General features: G+C 39.2%; 1 non-coding gene across 1 annotated transcript; it reads right to left on the bottom strand.

Annotated features, from left to right (window-relative positions):
- Positions 1-2246: 2246 nt before the first annotated feature.
- On the bottom strand, positions 2247-2395 carry LOC116753704. The gene has a single exon (XR_004349807.1). It is a non-coding gene; the product is annotated as a small nucleolar RNA SNORA57 (small nucleolar RNA).
- Between the last annotated feature and the right edge of the window lie 2517 nt (positions 2396-4912).

The following is a 4912-nucleotide window of genomic DNA, read 5'->3' as shown; positions in this document are numbered from 1 at the left end:
AGATTCATAGCACCTTGCCACTCAAAGTGTGGTCCCTGGACCAGGGACATCAGCATCACCTGGAAACTTACTTTTAACAAATTTCTTCATTTCTAATATCTTACCCCAGACCTACTGAATTGAAAACTGCTTTTTAACAAGATCCCAGGTGACTGGTGTGCACATTAAACTTTGAGGAGTGTTGTCTTCACACATAAAGAGAATAAACTAGTGGTTACCATCCGGGGGAGCGTGGGGACAGGCAAGATAGGGATAGGGGTTAAGAGGTACAAACTACTATGCATAAAATAAGGTATAAAGATATATTGTACAAGACAGGAAATATAGCCAATATTTTATAATAATTATAAATGGGGTATAATCTTTTAAAATTGTGAATCACTGTGTTGTACATCTGAAACTTAAATGTTGTAAATCAGCTGGATATATGTATATGCATAAATGTATATGTATAACTAATTCACTTTGCTGTACACCTGAAACTAACACAGCATTGTAAATCAACTATACCCCAATAAAAATTAAAACAAAAAAAATACCTCAGTAAAAAATAATAAAGTGGTGGTTGCTGGAAAAAAGAGAAGTATTATCTTAGCACAAACATAGTATTTTATTAAAGCCTTGCAATAAACCCATGAGGCAGATTGTTGCTATTATCCTTGGCATGGTTATGAGGAAGCTGAGGCATTGAGGTGTTCAAATAATCTTAAAATAAATTCCTCAAGTATATAGCCTTTAGTAGTAATATTAACAATGTAACAACAATTAAGAAAAAACAGCAGCAGTACAGCACATAAGTAGCTAACCGTCCTGCCTCTGGAGTCAGACTGCCTGGGTTCAAATCCTGACTCTACTACTCACCAAGGGTAAAATATTCAACAAGGTGCTCAATATCTGTTTCCTGTTTTAACAGTAAAATAGGGGGTTTTGAAAGGGAGGAGAATTAAATGAATAAATTCAAATAAAATGCTTAGAACAGTGCCTTGCATGTAGTACAAATTCCATATATATTAGACAGTAGTAATAGTAGGAGTAAGAGTAATTGTAGTAGTAACGTTTTTTCCAATGCCAACTACATATTTCATTCAGTCCTTGAAATTACTCTACTGTCCCTTCTACCTTGCGGTAGAAGGACTAATGTTACCCAACTGAACTTGGGTTGACTTCCCTAACATGCAACATAGCCAATCTGCTGATGCTAGGTTGCACTAAAAAAGTACAGCATTCTTCGCAGGGTGCCAAGCAAGGAGAATGGGCAACTAGTTCTCAAAAGACCCCATCCCCGTCAGTGGCATTCAGGGGACGATTTTTAAAGGCGACATTAGGAATGAGGGTTACACGCTGTGTGATCAGCTTGTGGACATTTTTTCTGATTGGCTGCTGATGAGATAACAGGGTGCTGTTTCAGGAACCTTAATTATCAGCCTGGTTCCAAACAGTCTGGGGTCTGTGTGCTTGTGGTCAGCATGTAGTCACCATCCTCCCCTGTTTTTTGGTGGGGTGGGGGAAGGTCTTAGTTTCTGAGGAACAAATCAAAGATATGCATCAGATCTTTATCTGTATCCCTTCAGGAGGAAGCAGGGGTCCTGTGACTGTTTTTTGTTTGTTTGTTTTTTAACATCTTTTTTTTTTTTTTTTTTTTTTGCGGTACGCGGGCTTCTCACTATTGTGGCCTCTCCCGTTGCGGAGCACAGGCTCCGGACGTGCAGGCTCAGTGGCCATGGCTCACGGGCCCAGCCGCTCCGCGACATGTGGGATCTTCCCGGGCCGGGGCACGAACCCGTGTCCCCTGCATCGGCAGGCGGACTCTCAACCACTGCGCCACCAGGGAAGCCCTGTTTTTTAACATCTTTATTGGAGTATAAGTGCTTTACAATGGTGTGTTAGTTTATGCTTTATAACAAAGTGAATCAGCTATACATATACATATCCCCATATCTCTTCCCTCTTGCTTCTCCCTCCCACCCCTCTGGTGGTCACAGAGCAACAGCTGATCTCCCTGTGCTATGTGGCTGCTTCCCACTAGCTAGCTATTTTACATTTGGTAGTGTACATATGTCAATGCCACTCTCTCACTTTGTCCCAGCTTACCCTTCCCCCTTCCATGAGCTGAAGTCCATTCTCTACATCTGCATCTTTATTTCTGTCCTGCCCATAGGTTTGTCAGAACCATTTTTTTTTTTAGATTCCATATATATATGTGTTAGCATATGGTATTCGTTTTTCTTTCTTTCTTTTTTTTTCCACCGTATCCCAGCGCTTGAGGATAGAACCTGCAGACTGGAAGCCACTGGTACCAAAGACATGACGCCGAGGGCGCCAGAGCCCTTTCCCTCTGCCTCTGTACATTATGCGGACTGGGACTGCAAGCCCGATCCCCGCCAAGAAAAGGAGGGTTATTTTTCTCTTTCTGACTTAACTTCACTCTGTATGACAGACTCTAGGTCCATCCACCTCACTACAAATATCTCAATGTTGTTTCTTTTTATGGCTGAGTAATATTCCATTATATGTGCCACATCTTCTTTATCCATTCATCTGTTGATGGACACTTAGGTTGCTTCCATGTCCTGGCTGTTGTAAATAGAGCTGCACTGAACATTGTGGTACATGACTCCTTTTGAATTATGGTTTTCTCAGGGTACATACCCAGTAGTGGGATTGCTGGGTCAGATGGTAGTTCTATTTTTAGTTTTTTAAAGAACCTCCATACTGTTCTCCATAGTGGCTGTATCAATTTACATTCCCACCAACAGTACAAGAGGGTCCCCTTTTCTCCACACCCTCTCCAACATTTATTGTTTGTAGAATTTTTAATGATGGCCATTCTGACTGGTGTGAGGTAACACCTCATTGTAGATTTGATTTGAACTTCCCCAATGATTAGTGGTGTTGAGCATCCTTTCATGTGTTAGTTGGCAATCGGTATATCTTTGGTGAAATGTCTATGTCTTTTGCCCATTTTTGGATTTGGTTTCTTTGTTTGCCATTAAGCTGCGTGAGCTGCTTGTATATTTTGGAGATTAATTCTTTGTCAGTTGCTTTGTTTGAAAATATTTTCTCCCATTCTGAGGGCTGTCTTTTCATCTTGTTTATGGTTTCCTTTGCTGTGCAAAAGCTTTTAAGTTACACTAGGTCCCATTTGTTTATTTATTTATTTTTTGTGGTACATGGGCCTCTCACTGTTGTGGCCTCTCCCGTTGCGGAGCACAGGCTCCGCATTGAATCTGTAGATTGCTTTGGGTGGTAAAATAATTTTCACAATGTTGATTCTTCCAATCCAAGAACATGGTATATCGCTCTGTTTGTATCATCTTTAATTTCTTTCATCAGTGTCTTATAGTTTTCTGCATACAGATCGTTTGTCTCCTTAGGTAGGTTTATTCCTAGGTGTTTTATTCTTATTGGTGCAATGGTAAATGGGAGTTTTTCCTTAATTTCTGTTTCAGATTTTTCATCATTAGTGTATTGGAATGCAAGAGATTTCTGTGCATTAATTTTGTATCCTGCTACTTTACCAAATTCATTGATTAGCTCTAGTAGTTTTCTGGTAGCATCTTTAGGATTCTCCATGTATACTATCATGTGATCTGCAGTGACAATTTTACTTCTTTTCCAATTTGGATTCCTTTTATTTCTTTTTCTTCTCTGATTGCTGTGGCTTAAACTATGTTGGATAATAGTGGTGAGAGTGGGCAACCTTGTCTTGTTCCTGATCTTAGTGGAAATGGTTTCAGTTTTTCACCATTGAGAACAATGTTGGCTGTGGGTTTGTCACATATGGCCTTTATTATGTTGAAGTAAGCTTGTTATTTGAAGTTTGTTTCCTTATTTATTTTTGATGATCTGTCCATTGGTGAAAGTGGGGTGTTAAAGTCCCCTACTATGATTGTGTTACTGTTGATTTCCTCTTTTATGGCTATTAGCATTTGCCTTTGTATTGAGGTGCTCCTATATTGCGTGCATAAATATTTACAATTGTTATATCTTCTTCTTGGATCGATCCCTTGATCATTATGTAGTGTCCGTCTTTGTCTCTTGTAGTAGTCTTTATTTTAAAGTCTATTTTGTCGGCTATGAGAATTGCTACTCCAGCTTTCTTTTGATTTCCATTTGCATGGAATATCTTTTTCCATCCCCTCACTTTCAGTCTGTATGTGTCCCTAGGTCTGAAGTGGGTCTCTTGTAGACAGCATGTATATGGTCTTGTTTTTGTATCCATTCAACCAGTCTGTGTCTTTTGGTGGCAGCATTTAATCTATTTACATTTAAGGTAATTATTTATATGTGTGTTCCTATTACCATTTTCTTAATTGTTTTGGGTTTGTTATTGTAGGTCTTTTCATTCTCTTGTGTTTCCTGCCTAGAGAATTTCCTTTAGCATTTGTTCTGAAGCTGGTTTGGTGGTGCTGAATTCTCTTAGCTTTGGCTTGTCTGTAAAGCTTTTAATTTTTCCATTGAATCTGAATGAGATCCTTGCTGGGTAGAGTAGTCTTGGTTGTAGGTTTTTCCCTTTCATCACTTTAAATATGTCCTGCCACTCCCTTCTGGCTTGCAGAGTTTCTGCTGAAAGATCAGCTGTTAACCATATGGGCATTCCCTTGTTTGTTATTCATTGCTTTTCCCTTGCTGCTTTTAATATTGTTTTAGTATTTAATTTTTGATAGTTTAATTAATATGTGTCTCGGCGTGTTTCTCCTTAGATTTATCCTGTATGGGACTCTCTGCGCTTCCTGGACTTGATTGACTATTTCCTTTCCTTTGTTAGGGAAGTTTTCAACTATAATCTCTTCAAATATTTTCTTAGACCCTCTCTTTCTCTATTCTTCTCCTGGCACCTGTATAATTCAAATGTTGGTGTGTGTTTTTTGTTTGTTTGTTTTTTTGCGGTATGCAGGCCTCTCACTGTTGT

Source organism: Phocoena sinus, chromosome 4 (genome assembly GCF_008692025.1).
Source record: "Phocoena sinus isolate mPhoSin1 chromosome 4, mPhoSin1.pri, whole genome shotgun sequence".
Lineage (NCBI taxonomy): Eukaryota > Metazoa > Chordata > Mammalia > Artiodactyla > Phocoenidae > Phocoena > Phocoena sinus.
The sequence above is the reverse complement of the archived record's forward strand: the minus strand, read 5'-3'. Positions and strand labels throughout refer to the sequence as shown.